The 21,385-nt window shown below is 49.3% G+C and overlaps 1 long non-coding RNA gene across 2 annotated transcripts; it reads left to right on the forward strand.

Annotated features, from left to right (window-relative positions):
- Positions 1 to 6,671: 6,671 nt before the first annotated feature.
- LOC141743877 (uncharacterized) lies at positions 6,672 to 21,000 on the forward strand. Of its 2 annotated transcripts, none has more exons than XR_012587234.1 (5): positions 6,672 to 6,800; positions 12,064 to 12,179; positions 14,823 to 14,912; positions 17,296 to 17,442; positions 20,826 to 21,000. It is a non-coding gene; the product is annotated as an uncharacterized LOC141743877 (long non-coding RNA). The 2 variants fall into 2 exon arrangements; XR_012587235.1 differs by lacking the exon at positions 20,826 to 21,000 and adding an exon at positions 19,131 to 19,861.
- Positions 21,001 to 21,385: the final 385 nt, after the last annotated feature.

The raw sequence follows: 21,385 nt of genomic DNA on the forward strand, positions 1-21,385 counted from the left end.
GAAGAAAGATGAATGAAAGATGTTGTGGCTTCTGAATGTAAAGCCAACAGATGAATTTTCCATCTGAAATTAATCTTGTCTCTCTCAACTATTTTAATTGTGAATCGGTGGAAGGTATTTCTTTCTGGAGTGAATGGAAAGAAAAAAAAAGGGAGAGGAAAAAAAAGAAAAAAGAAATAACGTTTTCCCTTTCTTGTTTATTTCTTGATTCTTGAGTCCTGTGTAGCATTAAGAACAATAGCAAGATCAAGATGCTTGTTTGCTCTGAATGTATACAGTTATTTCAGATGTCGAATATCTAAATGTTTTGTCTGTGTGCGTAATACCATCGTTAACTTCTTGTTTCATGTTAGGAACCTGAAATGACTGTACCGTTTTATAATTAGAAATGTAAAGAGGGGACAGTGGGTGGGAGGGTCTGTTATTTTTATAGCAAGATGTTCCTTGTATTTAGTGAACATTTAAAATGGTTTTGTACTTGTCAAAATATACATTCCATCCATTTCCAAAAGAGAATTATTTTTATTTAGAGTAGTTTCTAAGCAAACAGAAAAAAATGTGGCATCCCATTTGTAGGCAGTTCATGAACCGAGCAGAAGTATCCCGGTTTTCAGTGATGGCTCCAGAGCTTTTTTCCAGCTGGGTCCCTTCTCAGCCGCTGCAGAGCCGTACCAGCAAATGCCGATGTTCGAAAGGGAAGAAAAATCCCGTACGAAACAAATACCACATGGATCAGTGCAAAGCTACCGAAATAACTTCCAGTTCGGAGACAATGGTCTGTCCCAGTGAAATTCTCCGAGTTGGTCAGTCCTGCTGTGGGTTTACTGGGAGGCCGCTGGCCCTGCCCCTGCCTGGGGGGGTGACAGGGTTGTCACACTCGGGCACTGCGGCTCTGGCCGTGCTGCGGCTCCCTCAGGATGGCAGCCTGTTTTTGACGGAAACTGTTTTGCTGGTGAGGCGGTGGGTTTCTGCAGGCTGACCACCTTGTGTTTCCTCTGACTGGGGAAACGACCCTTCATCTCCACGTTTAAAAAAAAAAAAAAAGAAATTTCTTTCTCCAGCCAGCTGCGCTTTGGTTTGTGAAACACCTACCAAAAGACCATGGCAAAATCACACAGTGGCATTTGCACAGGCACTTCTTTTTCTTGGAGTTAGCTTATTTCCCCCCCACACCCCACTACCTGTGACTTGCTGCCAAAACAGCGCGGTAGCAGTTTGTGAAGCAAGCCTTTTTTTTTTTTTCTCCTAGCGTTACTTTCTGTACAGTATTGCAAACATACTTTAACTCTTTGCTGATATTTTATAACGTATACATCTTCTCCCCCAATGCACTTTATCTCTCTTGAAAAATGTGGGAGTCGGAGAACTACCATCCTAAAGGGATTTGCCTGAAATCATGAGGCACACACTTTTTATCAATTTTTTTTTCCTTCTTGCTTCGTTATATACTGTAAATGCTAAAGAGCACGGACAGTGACTCAGCTGGGGGAAGCACCAAAATGTTGAGGCTAATATTTGGAAGCATTATTCAGTAGTACAACATGGCTATTTTTGTTATATAGAGGATTATAATGTAAATATGTGAGACTGTGTTATTATGTACTAGTAAAATATTGCAACTCTCGAAGGTAAGATGGTGAATTCCAAGGAATTTTATTGCAAGTTTTTTAATAAAACGAATCTGATTACTGTGGCGTACATGTTTTCTAACAGGCTGTGTAAAACTGGCATATCCTGATGTGTGAAACTTGCGGATTGTTTCATCCTGAGCTTAGACGCTGCAGACTTTGGCAGTCACCGGCGGCAGAAGCTACAGGGGGAAGGGACCCGAGTGGCAGCCTGGCCTCCGTGCCACCGCTCCAGCCTGTCACTGCCCTGGTCCCCTCTGTCCTTCAGCTTCTTTTGATGAGAAAGCAGCGGCTGGGGGGGGGAGAGGTAAAAGTTTTTCCCTAAGGGAAAGCTGCAGCCTCATCCCAGACGCTGGGCATGATGTGTCAAAATAGCTTTAAAAGGTGACAGACGGCTCCGCCATGCCTCGGTAGGAATGGCACCGCCGTTCAAGGGGTCATCTGGCTGCTCTTTGATCGGCCATTGCTCCATGTCCCTGGGAGCGAGGGGACATGGGAGAGCCCCAGGGATTGTAGCGCCATCCAGCATAGGTGTGCTGCTTACAAGAGCTTCGAGGCACAGTGAAAATCCTGCTAAAAGAAATTTAAGAGACTTAAAGAAAAGTTTTCCAGCAGAGGCAGAAGGCGGCAGACAGGAATCCCTGAAGGAGGGCCAAATCCTGGCCCCAGCCGCAGCCCCCCCACCGTGGGAGCCTGGCCAGCCCCATCCTGGCCCACGTTTCATGCATGCTGGCCGGTGCCTCCAGCACAGATGCCTCTCCCAGAGCCGCAGCGATGTGTTAGGCATCGAGGTGCCAAATCGGCTGGGGCTCTAACTCGGATTTCACCCAGGGGTGAGGAAGGCAGCAGCCGTGGGATGGATCACACCCGCTTCCCCCAAATCCCCTTGCTCCCGTGCACCCACCCTCCTGCTGGGCGTTGCTCTGGCTCTTCATGATGGAGGGGCAGCAACGTGTCTCAGGGCTGGAAAACCGCATGTGACTTAACGTGGTTTTATCAGCAACGCTGGGAATTATTTTTCCCCTCCCAACCCGCGGCACAGCCTGGAGCTCCCTGTCCCACCAGCCCTGCTCCAAGCACAGAAGCCCTCCGCATCGCAACCGACCCTGGGCTGCTTGTAGAGGGAGATTTTAGGTATTTCTAGCCAAGGAATCTGGTCTCGCTCTTCCCCACATGGCTCCCCCCCGCCCGCCGCTTTGTTCTCTGCCTTCATTTAATAACGGGGCAGGGGAGCGAGGGAGCGGGGCGGGTTTTCCTTGGCAGGCAGCTGTGCGCAGTTGCAATGCGATCTGCACACACAACACAGCTGCCGCCCGTGCTGCGGATCCGGCGGGAGGCAGCAGGAGGAACGCAGCCTGGAGCTGCTGGGAAGGGCAGCAGGGCTATAAATAACGAGGGGCGTAAGGCAATTAATTCCAGGATACAAGCACATACTTAGGGCTTGGGTTACGTCACTCTCTGCTGTATATGGGATTCACTTCTGGGCAAAATACACAAATAAAGCTGGGCTGCTCTATGCTGTTTTTTTTCTTTTTTTTTTTTTCTCCAGAAGGAATAAGCCAAATAGTATTTACTCCTGTGATTCAAGGAGGTGACCCTCACACCTGTCACAGCCAATGGAGAGGACTCGGGATTCAAAGGGAATTTTTCCCCATTTGCATTGTGCGATGATTTGCACGACCCAGGGTCACTTCTGTCCTGTGATCTCCAAACCACGCAAGGAAAGAAAGCAAGCTTTGTGCTGCACGCTGTGGGGTGCCCGAAGGGGAGACACAGTGGTCTGTGCTGGGTCTTGGGGAGCCACTCTGGAAAAAACACTCTGAGAAGACATTCTGTAACACAGGGAGATCTGGTGGCATCCCAGAGGAAAGAAGAGGACTTCATGGCCCAAAGGAAAGCTAATGGGTTGGTGTATTTACCGTAGGTAAGCCATAGGAAATCAGTGCTCAGTAAGCGAGGGTGTAGTTTTGCAACACTCTTGTTCCTCAGCTTTTGATCCCCGTGCAAACAAGCTGCCAGCAAGCCCTGACAGTGGCAGAGGCGGGCAAGGTGTCACCACCCTCATGTGCCTGGGCTACCCTCTGCTGCAGGCTGCCACGTTGCTCCTCTGGACATTCTCCTGGACATTTACATCTCAGTAGCTTGGCTTTATGGTCCATCCTCTCACCTGAGAGCAAAGGCAGGCTTGCATGGAGAGGCCGGCAGTGACTCATGGTGGCTGAAGCCCAGGCAGATGTCCCTCCTCCTGCTCCAGCTAGGAAGCATGGTAGCTCTTGGCAGAGGGACAGAGCAGCCATCTGGGAGCGGTAACGCCTTAGATGTGTTGTCAGAGCCCCAGAGCTCATCTCCCAGAGCCCATAGCTCAGATTAAGTTGTTCCTCAGTCCCTGCTTGGGACAGCTGTGCAGGCTCTGACCAGCAGCCCGACGAGCCTGTGTCTGATTCAACTGAGACCAGATGCCCACAAAGGAGTAACACCAGGGCAGTCGCCCCCATCCACACCGCTCCTGGTTTTGGAGAGGTCTGTTACATCCCTGTGGTGTCAACGCTTCCCAGCTGCAGGGGCCGAACTCACACTGTCATGTTTGTGGGATGCTGCTCTGTGCCTTGGCATAGAATCATAGAATGGTTTGGGTTGGAAGGGACCTTAAAGACCATATAGTTCCAACCCCCTGCCCTGGGCAGGGACACCTCCCACTAGACCAGGCTGCTCAAAGCCCCATCCAGCCTGGCCTTGGACACCTCCAGGGATGGGGCATCCACAGCTTCTCTGGGCGACATGTTCTGGTATCTCACCACCCTCACAGTAAAGAATTTCTTCCTAATATCTAATCTAAGTCTCCCCTCGTTCAGTTTAAAACCATTACCCCTTGTCCTATCACTAAACTCCTTCAGTCCCTCTCCATCTTTCCTGTAGCCCCCTTCAGGTACTGGAAGGCTGCAATAAGGTCTCCCCAGAGCCTTCTCTTCTCCATGTTCTCGCTGCCTTTCTCCAGACCCCGCTGCCCTTTCCTTAACCGGACAGTGTGGGGGTTCCTGGCCAGAGCACGACACCAGGAAGGAAGGATGAAGACGGGGACGTAGCCAAGGTATCACCCGGCGCTGTGATGGGAAACACTCCCAGCCCCATATGGGCTTTCGGATGGTACCGACGCAGAGTGCAAATCGTGCGCCCCAGCCCCGAAGGCTGGGGGTGCCCGGGGGTGCCAGTCCACCCCCTGTCTGTCGCGATGTTTGTGACATCCCATGTTGTCTGCCAAGCGTCTGCCTCTGGAGGCAGAGGAGCGAGGGTTAGAGGGGAGGGAGGGCGAGGTATGGCTGAGGTAGAAATGTTTCCCCACACACACACACACCCCCCCCAAAAAAAAAAAAAAAAAAGAAAAAAAAAAAGAGTGAGGAAGGGCGTTTATCCCTGCCGGGAAGGCGGAGGGAGCTGCTCCCTCCCTGCCTTCCCCTGGCCGGGTCTCTCCAGCAGGAGGCTCCCCCGCCTCGACAATCCATAGGCCGCGCCGGGCCTGCGCCGGCACCCGGGGGCTTCCCTCGCGCCGGGGAGACACGCCCTCCCTCCTCCGCGGGCGTGAGGGAGCGCGGGGGCGGCGGCGGGTCGTCCCCCTAAAAGCCCCGAGCCCCTGCGGGTTTGGGGCGCAGCCCAGCACCCTGCCGGACGGGGACGGAGGGTCGCTTAATTAAAAGGCTGCAATTAGCCCTTGACAGCCACTTGGAGAGGTCCCCCGGGGGGCGTTTGCGGGAAAGCCCAGGAAAGGTGTGAGGGCAACTGGGTTTGTGGCCGCTGGCGCATCCGTCTGGCCTGGTGGCCAGCAGATTCGGCAAAGGGGAGCAGGGCTGCTGCCCCGGTTCATGGAGAGGGGAAAACGAAGTGAAACCCGGCGAGGGCATTTGGTGAGGGTGACTTCAGCAGCAGGAGTGGGGCTGGAGGCCAGCGCTGCGGCCCCCACCACAGCCCAACCCCCGGGTGAAGGAGGGGACACGTTTCAGCCACGCTTTAGCTAAAGGAGTGTTTTTTAAAGCAAGCTGCTGTTTGTGCACACGGCCACGCCGTTTAAAAGGGTTATTTTGTCATGGCTTTGGCTACGGATTGGTCTGTGGAGGAAGAGACGTAGGCACGAATTGCCAGAGTCACCCGGCTTGGGGTCACCGTGACAGAGTCACCATGCACTTGAACTTGCAGGGCTTTGGGTGGGGAAAAAAAAACACAAGCTGAAGCATGATGCCCGTTGTAGGGTGCCAGATCTCACGTCCTATTCCAGCCCAACCAGGAGAAACCCCCATTTGTACACAGACACCTTTAACTGGACACAATTCAGACGAAATCCAGGTCGGCTTCAGTACCGTTCATCAGCTCGGGCTGTTGTCCTCACCTACCCAGGCTGTTTCGTGCCTGCAAGGTACAACACAGGCTGGCGGTACAGCCTCAGGGTGTGAATTACTTCACCCCCCCACCACCCTGGTGTGTATTCACCTGCAGAGAGATGTTGGGGAGATGCTTTCTCCTCCCAGCAGCGCTGCCCGGGAGCAGCTGGGGGTTGTTCACACGCCGGTGGCTCCGGAGGAGCTTTGGGAAGGCAGGAGATGAGTTTTGCTTTCAGCCTGGCTGGGAGTGAGAGTCAGAAAATAGCTAAGAGTGGCTGAAGAGAATCGCACAAAGGTGTGATACTTACGGTGCTGTTTTGGTTAGGGTGGCGTTTTTAAAATAATAGTACTAAAGGACAATAGAGAAGGGGGGTTTATTATGGAGACTTGACTCTGACTGACTTTCAGCTGTGAAACTGCTCTGAAAAGGTCGTTAGTGCCAAGGGAAAAAAACTTCTCTATTTGCTTTTGCTCAGAGAAGCCCTAAATACCCGCAGCTGCCAAAGCTCCCTGGCTGCGTGTGGTTACTCATTTGCAATGCCCAGCCCAGGTCATTCCCGCTAAACCAGGTGTGCGGGAGGGGGGAAGCAGGGAAGGCAATTGCAAGACCTGGAGGGGGGGGCTGGTGGTATAAAGCAAACCCCCTGAGCTGGGGGAAGTGCTGCTTGTTTTGTTTCCTTTCACTTGCTGTGCCTTAGAAGCTTTTTTTTGTGTTCTTTTGAGGGGAAGAAAAGGGCTCAGAGCAGCGCTGGGGGAGCTGTTCTTCAGGGTGTGAAGAAAGGACTCGCCTGTGCTTTGACTGGTAGGAAAATATGTTGGTTTTTTTTCCTTGAAGCTGGTTTTCCCTTGCTGGAGTGGTTTGCCCAGGTTGTGGTCTAAAGTGCTCCGTGAGTGAGTGTGCTTGGTGTATTGCTACGAAGGACCCCTTGCTCTGCCTGGGTTTGTTGTGCGCCCCTTATTCAAAGGGAAACCTTTTTTCCCCCAAAATAACTTGGGGTGGGGGGGTCCCTGGTGGCTGGCTCCTTGTCAGGGTGAGAAGGGAGCGTTTCTCTGAGCTGGGGTCTTGCTCAGCTGCAGGACTCCCCTGGGCTGGCCATGAGGCTGAGCTGTGCCTCCCCGGCCCCCCCTGCGGAGCAGGGCTGTAGGGGGCAAGGGGGCAGGTGGGTTTCACTCACGTTTCTGTGAAGCCTGATGAATTCCCCCAACCCTCCCACTACCCAAGAGGGAGACATCCACCTCTGGAGGTGGTCCGGTGGATGAAGTCCGTATCAGAAGTGTCCGCTCAGCAGCGCTGGTGCCTTAAATGCCCTCGGGAGCGATGCTCCCACTAGAGGTGGGCGATGCGGGAGGGCTGTGTGGGCAGGGGTGAGAACCACAACGTCGCTTTTCCCAGGCAGATCGGTGTTAAAAGGCCCTGAGGACATCAAACCCATCTCAATTTTGGGGTCTGTAGGACCTCTGACAATCCTTGCGTAGTGTGGGCTTAATTCGGGCAAATCACTGCTGGAGCGTTGTGTGAACCGGCTGAGCGCATCCTCAGATAAAGGGCACAGAAGCAGCTAATGTCCTGGGGGGGGAGGGGTTATTGTTTGAGCACCGTACACGTGTTTTATTGGCAGCCAGGCTCCATCAGTGGCGAAGCAGCTTCGCTCTGACTGCGAGAGTTTCTCTCTCCTGCGTTGAAGATGCCAATCTTGCGCAGCGGTGAGATCATCTCCCTCGAGATGGAACTTTGCCAGTGAAGGAGCGAACCCACACTGCTGAATCTCGCTCCTCCAGCGTCTGAGATGTTAAACGGAGCATTTCAGAAACGCATTCGACCATCTCTGAGACATGAAGTCTGACACCACATGAGTGACACATTAAATACAAACTGCATGTGGGGTATAAATATGATTTTTTGACTTTCTAGCAGAAGAGTGTTAGCTTGCTTTGGCTTGCCCTTGATTGTAATTCCAGAAGTATTCCTAAATACAGTTACTCTTACTGGTGTTAGGAAATATTATCTATCTTGTTTATTTTCTAATTTGGATGGAAACAGACATTACTCCTGCCTTTTTGTTTATGGAATGCTTGCTGACAGGCCAGGGAGTCAAATGCTTTTCTTTTGCTTTAAGTACTTTACTGTAAATGTGGTCATCCTTGTTGCTCCCTTCTCACGAATTTGGTTTACCCCCTTTCAAAGGGCTGTGGCCCTCTGACACAGCTCAGGGGCTGCAGAAACTGCAGTTATTCCAAGGACCTGATTGAGAGCTTGTATTAAAGCGTTTAAAGCTCAAACAGCACCCCTGCTTCCACTTTCTCCCCTTCAGAAGGAGGTGACACTGCTGACCCTCCTTTTTTTTTTAAAAAAAAAAAAAAAGAAAAAGCCACTTTTGAAAGCAACATGTTACAATAGTTCATTTTTTTTATAAAGATCTCAGGGGTTCAGCTGGTTGGAGGGAGGATTCAGTGTTGTGCATGTTGTGTCTGTATTAAGGAAGAAGTGTTTGCGATTTTTTTTTTTTTTTTTTTTTTAAATGGAAACCATTGGAGCTGGGAATGGATGATCTTGGACCACTGGTGTGAGCTGTGAGAGCACAAGCTCAGCAGGGCTGTGTGGGAGGTGCCGTTTGGGACTTTCCTGCTGGAGGGATGCTGGTGGCTGAAGGAGACGACCAGTGTCTCAGGCTGGGGCAGTATCTTGGTGGGAGACCCATGGGACAGGACTTTGAGTTTGATGGAGGAGAGGGCAGCAGGAGACAGACCTACGAGCTGCTTGCAGACCTGCTGGCGCCTTTGTCTCCCACACATGTAAGACCCAACAGTAGAACCTAAGGGAACCTAAACTTCCCTTCCTTTTCATGATTTTTCAGCCTGGAGCCTCTGGGTCAGACCCAGTTTGCAGTTACAGCCCCACAGGTGTTGATGGCTTTATTCCTGACTCTCAGTGAGGTTGCAATCCAGCCCCCGGTTCCTCAGGTTATGCTTGTATTTCCTTTACTGCTCACTTCCCATCCCTGGAGACATTCAAGGCTTGGTGAGGCTCTGAGCAATCTGATCTAGTTAAAGGTGTCCCTGCTTACTGCAGGGGGGTTGGACTAGATGACCTTTAAGGGTGCCTTCCAACCCAACACATTCTATGATTCTGCAGAAGTCTTGAGGGAAGGAGGGGAAATGCTCCTGAGCATGCTTTTTCTCCATTAGTGCTGTAATTTAGTAACTCAGATTAATGTAAGTATTAATGTAATGTAAATGCTGTAATTCAGGTTGACCTGACTTTGAGCTTATCCTGTGGCAACAAATTATCGCATGGAAACAGCTGCAAATGAGTTATGCCTTAAAGAGAGGCCTCTTAAAAATAACTACAGTGGAGTGGGATATTCAGAAATATCTGATCTATGCAGTGCCTTTCCTGACATAGTCCAGCTTGCAAAGCAGAAGAAATAAGGAGGAAAGAAGGGGGCAGGATGTGCCAATGGCAGAGAGGTGATGCTGCTGCACGTGAACTGACTGGGTAGGGCGAAGAGGTTGCAGAATTGTCCGTCAGGGGGGTGGTTTGGATTAGGGGCGGGTGCTTCTGCCCAGGTGATGGTGGGTTGAGCCCAGAGCAGCAGCAGAGCCACATGCTCAACTCAGGCAGGTGTTTGGCTTCATGTACGCAAGGGACTCCAGAGTGTTTCTGGGTGTGTGCATTCACGGGACAGTTATGAAAAGAAAATTAGGAAAGGAGCTTAGAAAATGTAACCAAATGGCAGTAGCTTTACAGCACCCACACTTGCAAGTTCATAGAATCATAGAATGGTTCGGGTTGGAAGGGACCTTAAAGATCATCTAGTTCCAACCCCCTGCCCTGGGCAGGGACACCTCCCACTAGACCAGGCTGCTCAAAGCCCCATCCAGCCTGGCCTTGAGCACTTCCAGGGATGGGGCATCCACAACTTCTCTGGGCAGCCTGTTCTAGTGTCTCATCACCCACAGAGTAAAGAATTTCTTCCCGATATCTAATATAAATCTACTCTCTTCTAGTTTGAAGACATTACCTGTTGTCCTGTCGCCTACATGCCCTTGTAAAAAGTCCCTCTCCAGCTTTCTTGTAGCCCCCTTGAAGTACTGGAAGGGGCTATAAGCTGTCCCCTGAGCCTTCTCTTCTCCAGGTTGAGAAGTTGCCGCATCCCAGGAAGCTGCCTGACTTCTGCCCTGTGCCCCAGCAGAGCTGCACTGCTGGGCCCGGGGCTGGCGCGAATGTTATTTTAAGATCCTGCACAACTTTAAGGTAGCAGCAGTTTAAGATTTATTAAGACAGGATTAGGTTGTATGATTTTTAACAATACTTAATCATCAGCCAATTATGGGAGTGATTTAACAAAATTTGCTATAATCAACACAGTAACTTGGTTAAAGACTTTAAAATGGTGAGGCTCACGTGAGACTTACGACAGAGTTTCCTAAATCAGATCACACACACACACAAAGAGATATAGAGGTTCATATATGATTAAGATGTTTCCTTTTCTGCAGATTATAGTATATTTTGGTACCCAATGGTTGAAATTGAACGATACTCATTCTCTTCGGTTCATCTTCTGACAGCGGACAGTCTGAAACTCCTACCTCTTATTCCTTCGTCAGCTTCTATTGGTGGGTGGTCTGAATCACTTTGTGAAATATGGGATAGCAGCCTGCTGCGATCTCGGAAAGCTCCAAAGGGCCTCACTATAGGATTGATATTTATAGTGTTGCAAGATGATTGACTTTGGTCAGTACTTTTCCATTGTGGCCACAATTCTTGTTGGATATTCTTGGCAACTTTCTGAGTGGACTTGTGCTCTGGGCAGGAAGGGTCTTGGGAGCGCTTCCCTGGCAGCAGGAGTTCCAGGGGCGGTGAGGGAGTGCCTGGTCGTCCCAGCACATGGTACTTCCAGCAGGACAAGAAGGTACCAGATTGTCTTGACTCACTGCCCCGGTAGGCAAGGTCGGAAAGTGCCAGATTGTCCCAGCTCGCTGCACTTGCAACTGAAACAAGAGCAAATTTGGGCTTGCTGCTCTTGTAACTAAAGCAATGTTGGCTGGTGTTGACATTGCAGTGCGGCCCCAGGGTAAGGTCTGCACCACCACACAGCCCCAGCCCATCCCAGAGGCTGGAGTCAGCGTGGAGGGAGAGCTCAGCACTGGGGAGCAATGGCCATGAAATCCAGGAGGCTCAACCGGTGGCCTCAGCCCTGCCAGGGCAGGGAGGGAAGCCCCTGGGTGTCAGTGAGCCCCTGTGGCGCTGGGGGAAGGCAAACCCCTCTTTCCACGCACCATGGAGCAAGGAGGCTGTGACAGACAGCTCTTACCAAAGAGCCCAGCAGCATCACCCGGGACACGGCTGCTGTGGTTCAGGGACACCCCTCTCCCTTTGTGGCAGCGCTGATGGGCGCAGCAGGTGCTGGTCCTCCAGGACACAGCATGTGAAGGTGGCCTCCCTCGGTCTCTGCTGCTGGTGCTGCTTCAGCATCTGTGCTGGGCGTGCAGCCGCTGAGGCTGGAAGGGGACAGCCACCTCCTCCGTGCAGGTCCTGGGCATGCCGGATGACACAGCCTCCTTGTTTCTTTACACCCCAGCAGTACCGATGTGTGCGCGACAGCTTCAGCAGGGAATATGCCCCAGCTGGTGGTCAGGGTTGAGCCCTGAATAAGTTGCTCACCCACCCTTGGGGATACTTGAAGCCCCATGTGGAAGGATTCATCTTCCTCCCCATGTCCCAGCCCAAGGGAAAAACGTTCCCCTTGAGTCAGGCCTCCTGCTGATGCCCATGTCTGGGAAACCAGATAAACACAAGCATCATCCAAAACACTCCAACAGGGCATGTCAGGTGCTGTACAGGCCTCCCAGTGCCTTTCCCACTCCCTTTTCCTTTGCAGGGAGCAATCCCTAGAAAGCGTTTTGGGCGGTACGTGAAGGGGGAGGGCAGGAGTCCGCTCTGCGGTGTCCCTCTGAGGGATCCTGGGCCAGGAGTTGGCAGCAAATTGCCGATAAAAGGCAGCAGTGGTCACTTTGATGTATTTTTGCAGCGCGTTTTTCTTTTCTTTCTATCCTTTTAGCGCAAGTTTTCAACTGTTCTTATTCTGGTCACACGGGAGGAGCTATTTTCTGCAGCAACAGCTTTCCGTGTCGGCTGTGCTCACGCAACCCTGGCCTGGTTCTTGCTGATCACAAGGTGGTTCTCTGTTTGGGATGTATTTGAATGAGCTTGAAATGCGGTGGGTGGTTTTTTTGGTTTGTGATTTTTATTATTATTTACACACATGCAAACACGAAAAGCTTTGCTCTTCGGCTATGGGGAATCTCTCTACAGTTTGTACCTACAGAAATTCAGGCCCAGCTGAGATAGCCATCTCACAGTGATGGTTATCACCCACCTTCACTTACCATCTGTTTGCCTGCACCCTCAGAGCATCACAAGCCTGGGTTCCTGGGCAACGTGATGGTGGGGAAGTTTCCCCTACGGGGATACAAGATAAAACCCCCATTGTCAGTGCACGTTAGCAAGGGAAGTAGCTCGCTGGATACGGAGGTTTGTGCCTCTTGCAGCCTGTTTTTGGGAGCTACTATGGCTGCCTTCCGACCCAGCTGCTTGGGGATGCTGGAAATAACACCGGGGTTCATCTTAGCTGTTGTTCAGTCCTGCGTCTGCTTTGGGCACTTTTAGTCAGCCCTCGGAAAACTGATATCTGCCATAAGAAGCACCCAGAGTGTCATAAATTTTGTAGGATGCAAAGCACTTTCTACCCCCATGAAAGACGGGTATCAAAATCTGTGTTACTCGGCCTGTGCAGGAAGCTTAAGGGATGTGTAAAATACCATTGCAGAAAACAATCATGTAGTTATTTACTCCTGGCCTGAGATAAAAGGCATGAAAGACACGAAACCTAAAAGCAATGAAAGGAAATACCATAATGCAACATCCTATTGATCTGTGGGATTTGCTGCCGCTTAAGACGATGGTGCCACAAGTAACATTTGTAGTTGTACTAACTAGAATTAAAATATTTACAGGGTGGAAACAAAAAAAAAACACAAGCTCCTTAGGCGTAAAGCTTTCTGCTGCTCACTTGTTGGCTGGTGGGGCCCAGGTGAAATGCTTTCTGCCATCCGTGCGTTATTTCTGCAGTGCCTAGTTACACGTGCTATGAATGTTTTATGTCTCGATATAGAGTTGCTCGTAACATCTCCTCGGGCAGGCTGAGTGCCAGGCCCTTGGCGGATAGAAATCGATGTAGCGCCACTGACTTTAGAGGCAGGCTCCACCAGTCGGGGCTGGCTGCAGGCTCAGTCAGCTCCCTCCCTCCCAGCCCAGCACTGGTAGGGATCTCACGCATGCAATAAGATTGGAAGATGCCCAAGAAATGAAGTAAGAAATTAAGGCAACCCTTGCTTTTGCTGGGGCGGGAAAAACAACAGACTGGCTTCTCGAAGAAAGCGGGGGAGCAGGCACTAGAGACATGGTTTAGTGATGGGTTTTGGCAGTGTCACGTTGATGGTTGGACTCAATCTGAAAGGTCCCTTCCAACCTAGACAATTCTGATTCTAAGGGAGCAGGGAAGGTGCCTCGTGTGGCCGTGCAGGCTGGGAAGGCAGCAGGAGGGACAATGTTTTTAACAGCCCCTCTCCTGCCGGTGCCTCTACCCCGCAAAGCAGCAGGATGGCTGCAATGGCTTAGCAGCTACCTGGATGTGTACAGGTGACACCCATTTGCAATCAGGGGGTAATCAGGAGCACTGTGACACTAAGTAAATGATTAATTTTAATTGCAGTGTGTTACAGAGCTGCATTTGAAAGCATTTTTCTTAATTTCAAGCCCTAGTTAATACATGGCTGCAATCACTAGCCCAGCAAACCAGATGATGGATACAAGCAGGCTGAGAAAGCATGAGAGCTGGGGGACGGGCAATAGGAAGGAGACAGCTCGACCTTTCCCTAAGCACTGTTTCTGCCTGCATTATAGCACCTTAGTATTGTGGATGCCGCTACAATAGCTTTTATTTCTTCCTATTTCAGACTACAGAGAGGGTCAGGCTCTTCAGGAGCTGGGGGTGGGCTCCTGGCCCCACCGCCCCCATGGAGCTTCCTGGCTACCCGTGTCTAGACTGGGTACAAAGATAGCTCGCTGCCTGCTTGCACTCAGGTCAGATACGTTCTTGAGGGCATTCATGCTAAGCAATAGATAACTGCTTAGGTGATTTCTTTCCGGCAGGCAGCCAGAGTTTCCATTGCGCTTCAGACCAAATACACTTTCTGCTAGCAGAAAAAGGGGAAAAAAAATTAGAAATAAAACCCAGGGACTGCAGGAACCAGGGATTTGATTCTTGGAAAGTTTTGACTACTTTTGCCTTGCATTAAAGGTGATCAATGGAGGCTCAGGTGTCATCATCCTTAAGAGAAACCCAGCTCGCAGGACTAGCTTCTCCTCCGGTGATGCGCTGCTTCAACAGCCAGGTCTCAGGGATCACACAGGGATTTAAAAAGGTGCAAAATCTACCCTCCAAGGATAACTCCATCAGCCCGCTCCCAAGCGATGCATAACAAAGTTACGCATGAGAACAAGGCAGTTCAGAAAAGCCTTTCCTCCCACCCAACCCCAATAGCTCCTGTATCCTTGGACCCTACCAGAGTCACTAACTGGGTCTGTGGGTCTTCTCTTCATGACAACAACTCCTAGGGAGACTTGAGCAATGGACTTTCATACAGGCAGAGAGGACGGGGCTTCAGTTACCTGTAGGACTGCCTGTGGGGAGAGGCGGGGGGTGGGGGGGGAAAACCACAAAACCAACCCTCAGATTTTTCTCTTCTGGGTTTTCAGCTGCACATCTAGGAGCAGGGACTCATAATGTTCCAGTTTTGTTTCCACCAGCTCAATAATTTGTGATGGAAATGTTCCTGTGAGAGCCAGGTAAGAGGATTTCCCTTCCAGTTCCTAATATCCCGTTATGTTGCCATAACACCTTGTTTGCCATGTTTACTTGCCTTTCTAAAGAGACCCCCCAAAGGTGGGTGAACAAAAGCCTTTGCCCGCTTTGACTCTCCCTTCCCCTCTCGTGTGATGCTTCAGCACAGCTTTGAATGAGGCTTCGGTATCAGCCCACAGGGATTTTGCAGGCTCCGTAGCGCAGTGTCTGAGTCATGCTCTAAAAATAGCCAGGAAAATGTCAGCCCAGCCAAAGTCACCGGCTGATTAACAATGAAGTTTCATGATTCCAGGTACGCTCCCGAACTTAACTATGTAGCTGAGCTTTAAAAAATAAAAAAGGAAATTATGGTAGGGATTTTATATTTAAAGAAAAAAGAAATGTTAGAGGTAATGCAGAAACAGCTTTCCTCACCAGGAAGATATATGATGAACACAGTGATTAGGTAGCAAAGGGCTAGAGGGACTGTCCAGCTGGGAGGGTGGCGTGTCCCTTCTAGCAAGAAGAATGAGGAAGAAATTAAAAACTGGACAGGACTGAAGATGAAGCAAATCTTTGGTCCTTGGAGGCAATGCGGTACTGTGGCCGTGGTCTCCCATGGGAGTAGGAGAAGGTCTGAGATGGTCTGTGGACAACCAGAGGTCAGGCTCTGGGTCAGATGGTCTGTGGACAGCCAGAGGCCAGGCTCTGGGACATGGTGGAAGAGCAGATACGGTGCCTGTCTCCCAGCCCTGGGGGCTGCCCAGGCGGGTGGGAAGCCCCCTTGTCAGGAGGAGCTGGGCTTGCCCAAGGGGGCAGCTCTGCTTTACAAAGACCAATCCAGTTAAAGTCCTCCTCCAGCACTGGTGTGCGGTGTCATTGTGGTGTCTGTGGGTGAGTGGCCAGTCTCTGAGCTGTGGTTAGACATGGGAGCTTGGCCAGAGCTGCTGATGGAGGCAGGAGAGAAGACCCCAACACCAGAAACATCCATGTGCTGCAAGGGCTGAGGGCAAGCCTGAAAGAGCATCTGGCAACAGTTCCTCGAGTAGCCTTGGAAAATAAATAAGATGAAACTAATCACTCTGAAAGCTAATGTGGTGCCGGTGCAGGGGCTGCAATGCTGCAGCAGCACCTTGTGATGGCCACGTGTCCCTTGAGCCACTGAATGGCTCTCAGTCCAAACGTAGTAGACAGAGACCCCGAGGAAAGGAGCTGAAATGCCTCATCTGGAGAAGACAAGGGAATGAATCAACAGTGAGCAGATCGGGCACTGGTGCCTGGCAGCTATTGCCAGATAGTGAATGCTTTGCTGGCCAAGTTACCTGTTTCTGTGTTAATTCTGGAATTGTCTTTGCTCCCGCTTGCTGAGTTCTTATGCAGGGGCTCAACCAAAGGCTGCTGCTCACGTGGTCAAAGGGAGAAGATGAGGGATGCTCAGACATAACCAAACTGCTGGAAATGGCAAGGACAAGGGTGTTGACACTGACACCTTGTCCAGTGACTGGTCTGCTTTGTGTGCCGGGGAGGGAGCAGTATTTCACTGCAGCTTTGGCAGTCCCATCACATCCCTCTGTGAGCTCATCACCAGTACAGTGCCCAGGCATGTTATACTGGGAGTCAGGACCATAATAACAAAAGTATGAATGGGCACACTGCCCCTGCATACGGTCCTGAAGTCATCCTAGCAAGTAAAACAGCTTTTCTACAGCTTATTTTCAGGCAGCGAGTATGTTAAGTTACATGAAAAGATGTCCACCTAGGGTGAACAGCTAAACAAAATTGCTGTTAATGGCAAGGAAGGGAGGGGGGAGAGCTTTTAGCCTGATATTTCTGAGGCACTTTCCTTCAGAAGAGGAAGGAGATGCGACTCCCTGCCAGACCTCATCACGCTTGATGCAGCGCAGCAGGATGCTTTCTGCCGGCACATGCTGCAGATAGCTTTTCCATCTCAGAAGTCATCACCTCCCCCCACCCCATCACATCTCTGGCAGGCCCGTGAGGGTGAAACCACATAAAAGAAACAATGCTGGAGTGGGGTCACTCTGTGAGAGGCCCTGGTGCCTCCGTGGTGTGGATGTGCCTCTGCATCCACCCAAGCAGATGCTGGTGGGAGAGCTGCTGACACCCCTGGCATCACCCTTTAAAGATGGACCCGCAGCATTGCCTGTCCAAGCCAGTGGGTGGGAGGGCTGGGATGCACTCATCAGGGAGGAGGTGACATTTGCCATCCCATGGTGCTGCAGGGGTGTCCCAGCAAGGCCACAATGGCCAGGCTGCAAGTGCCAGTCTATCCCTTGAGCTGATGGCTCTGCAGGGACATCCTGTGCCCCCATCACAGGATCTTCTTGCTCCTCCTGAGCTCAGTGCCTCACTCCTTTTAAATTTAAGGTCACTGACAAGTGGAGGAGCTACCTTCTTTCAGCTTGCTGCGCCTCGTGGATGAACCAGCGCTGCCCCCAAGGCTGATGCTCAGCTGCTTGGCATGTGAAATAGCGAGGATGGGCAACTCGCTCTCCTGGGTCCCTCCTTTGCCAGGTAAAGGCTTCCATTCCTTGCAGAGGCAGCCTGACTCCTCTCCAAAAGCACCTGCCTCCCGCTGCACTGCAGAAGGCTTTGTGTGCCCCAGTGAGGGAGAGCTTGCTTGACCCTGTTCTGGGATTTTAAATCAGTACCCCTTGTTTGCGGTGCCATAGAAAGGTATATTTTCATTATAAGTGGGGTGATCGCCCTTTTCCAGCTCCTATCCAGGCCCAGCTGCTATTGGAGATTAAAGAGAGGTAGGACAGCAGCATCTGCTTCACTAAGAGGATGCAGAGGTGGGGGTGGGTGGATTGCTGGATGCACTCTGAAATCCAGATCCACTGGAGCAAGGGCAAGGCTGGGGATCTGGATTGAGCCATACAGGAAAGCCTGTGGAAGTGGCCTGGGTGGTATCTGAACTAACATAGTTATTAGAAAGAGGTTTAAACGCTCAAAGGGATGAAGTGTTTAAAACTTTCACTGGTGCTGCCTGCCGCTGAAAGGTATGCTATGAAAAAGAAAATATTTCTGCCAAGGGACTTGTAAATAAGTATTCTTGATGACCTCTGAGCTTTAGTAGATGCATTTTTATAAGCTGAATCAATGCAAATTAGCAATAATGTTTCCCTGATTTGGCAGTCCTTCCTCGTGCACTGATGACAGTGGAGACGCAGCAGATAACGGGGTGTGTTTAGCTATGGTGGGAGAGGCCTCTTCCTTCTCAATAATCAAAGAATAATTATTTTATGCTATCTTGGCACAGTAATATGCTCTCATCATGTATCAGTCTTCCCCTGCACTGTAACCCCATCTGTCATCCCTCATAAATAAGTTTGAAAGATGCGATTGGTTAAGCAGGCGGCGCAGCCTTATCAAATAAATATTTCAGGGGCACAGACAATAAAGAGGACCGAGGCAGGGGGAAAGAAAGTCTCCTCCATCGTGGGCCTTGCTAGTCTGGCCCAGACCACCTTCCAGCTGGACACGTGGGTGAACATCTAGAAACAAACATGTGGGCACCCCTGGCTACCCAGGCCACTCTCCCTTTATGCTGACGGCCAAGTTGGGATGCGTGGAAACAAAATACCAAATCATTAAATATAGATCCCGATAGTCTGCAGATGCATCTGAAATACGTCAGTATAAATCTGTTGATGTGCTGCTCTGCACCAGGTGAAAGCCACTGTTGCCCCTTCCCTGTGGTGTCACTCTGGTTACACCCTGGTCTGAGTCTGCTGAACTAAGCAATAGTTGGCAACCGATGGAAAATCCCCAAGCCTCCAAATTATTCCCATCGTCATGTTCATTAACTAAGATGCAGCCACTAAAGTATAATATGAAAACATTTATAACAGCAATCACTTCTGATTTTGTCCTTCCGCAAAGCACAGGTCTACATATGAAAACTAAGGTAGGTTGTGGATTTATACTGCGATATTTGTATCTGGATGATTCCTCAGAGCATAATCTTATTCTGGGGGAGGGGAGGAAAAGAAGTCCCTTAATCCAGATCAGTATAATCCACTTCCGGATTTATGCTTGATGAAAGCAAAATTATTCTTAAATAAATGTGTCTGAAAATGGAGTCATTTTGTAATGATTACACAGGTTATTCATTACACTGGAGTCTTGTTTTTTGAACCTCAATCCCACTGATTTTTTATTTGTTCCCCCCACACATACTTATTTTTCTCCTTATCCAGTTACTTTGATATCAGCTGCTAAAGAGCACACGGGAAATGTTGAGAGACTGACTTGGAGCTGGCAGCCAGCCCACGAAACCCTCACCAGGTCACAACAACTTTTCTTTAGCTCTGGTTTGTTGCGTTTTTTTTCCTGCTTTTTGAAACTAGTAGTGGTGCTCTATTATCAAGACTATCTGAGGACAAATGCTTCTCTACAAATCAGCTGGGTTTGGGTTTGCTGGTTTGGGTTGGTTTTTTTTTGTTTTTGTTTTTTTTTTTTTTTACAGTAAAGCTGGAGGAAATGGATGTGTAACTATTTTGCACATTCTCCACCCTTGACTGGTCCTCCTCTTCTTTGTCTATGTTAGATGTCATGGACTGACTGTGTTACCCTCTAGTTATCCTGATAAGGGCCTGCACAGAAGGGCGTTCTTGAGGTCCTTCTGTATTAGGAAGGCGCATTTCTGCATCTTCTGAGCCAAGCAAGAGACAGAATTTAGCTTGTTGATGATCACCTATTACAGGCGATCACTAACAAGGGAGATGGTAATTCATAGATCCCTTCAGTGCTGTTCTTGCCTTGGTTTGTCTTTGATGTCTGAAGATGCAAGAAATTCCCTTTTTATTTTTGGGGACACTTAATGCTCTCGCAGAGTTGAACCAAGGGTGTGGGATACTTTTGCAGTCACAATCAGAGGGTCAGGATCTAAAACAAGTGGCAAAGCCATGTTCAACCAATAGTGCATTTAGTGTTACAGGCAGTGAAACTGTTGAAACTTGCAGGGTTGGCTCCAAAAGACATTTTGACTATGTTGTCAGTTTTTACAAAAACAATCGGAATGAGAGGAAAACACTAAAAATGTGGATAGGCAAGAAAGCCTGTGACTGATTTGCTGAAACATGCATGCAACAACAGGACCTTCAGTTACCCAAAATTCATCTGTGTACACGTTTGTGGGAGCCTGTCTTCATCTTCTAGAGCAATTTCCTTCTGTCTCAAGAGTTTGCTTCCCTCCCCCCCTTTTTTTTTCCTTGCTTGTTTAGGGAAGGAAAAATAAATAAATCAATGTCTGGTCGAGACACACGTGACTTTCCAGTCTCTGAAAAGCTCTGTGTCTTTTCTTGCCTTGAGAGCAATTAAGCTTCATCTTTTCAGAGCAAACCACAAACAAAATAAGTCCTGAAGCTGTACAGAGAATGGAAAATGTTCATGGCTGCTTCTCTCTGATTTCAACAAATTGACTTCTGAGTTTTTTCCAAAATCTCTCTTTACATATATACACGTGTGTTTTGAAATATGTTAGGACCGTAACTATTTTAATGGTTATTTTATGTAAAATTGAATCAATCTTCTCTTTTCAGAAGTGGTTGTGCCAAAATACCTTCAGTACTCTTCAATCCAAAGTTGTCTGACTAACTTCCTTGATTTTCCACAACTGGTTTTCATGGCTACAGAAACCTCACTTCTGTGCATAGATAAGCTGCTGGAAAAACTGAGTTCTGAGATATAAAATAGTTATTTCTCCTAAATTACTTATAAAACTTTGGAGATTGAATGCTCGAGGCTCCATCCCACGCCACAAAACTGATATATGCAATGACACAGACTTTGATCTTTCTGCGGAAGCTATCTGTGCTTCTGTAGGGGAAAAAAAAAAAAAGTACAATATTTTATGATCGCTATTTCCTACCTTAATTTTCTGTTCCCTGCAGTTGCTGAGTTGTAAAGAGCTACGAGCTGTGGACTTTTGAGATAGTTGCTGCACATGAATGTTTCCGAGTGGGGAAGAGAGGTGTTATCCACCTCCCTGCCCACACAAACACCAGGCTTATCATACAGGCTGAGATATTGGCTGCACCACCAACATCTCTGAGGACTGGAGTCACAGACAAGGTAAAGATACCTTAGACACAAAAAATCCACAGGTCATCGGGTATTTCATTGGCGTTTGGCGCCAATGGAAAAGCGACAAAGTCATTAGCACGGGTTTACAAAGCTGTTAATAATGCCTATGCATACGATATACATAATAATACATAATAAATTAATCCTACAAAGAAACTAATGGAGTTTATCAGCGGGGGATATTTAGAATAGTACAGAGAGTTATTTCAGAGTTTCTAGCTGGTAAAAATGTTCACTTGTTAAAATGCTGTGGGCTGTTGTTAATAGAAAATTTTAATGTTTTGTACCTAAACTCATTTCAGCCTTGGAATTGGTTTAAGATAGATTATGCGTTACTAAGAAAGGAGATTTCTCTTTTTGTATGTTG

This window comes from Larus michahellis, chromosome 5, assembly GCF_964199755.1.
Source record: "Larus michahellis chromosome 5, bLarMic1.1, whole genome shotgun sequence".
NCBI lineage: Eukaryota > Metazoa > Chordata > Aves > Charadriiformes > Laridae > Larus > Larus michahellis.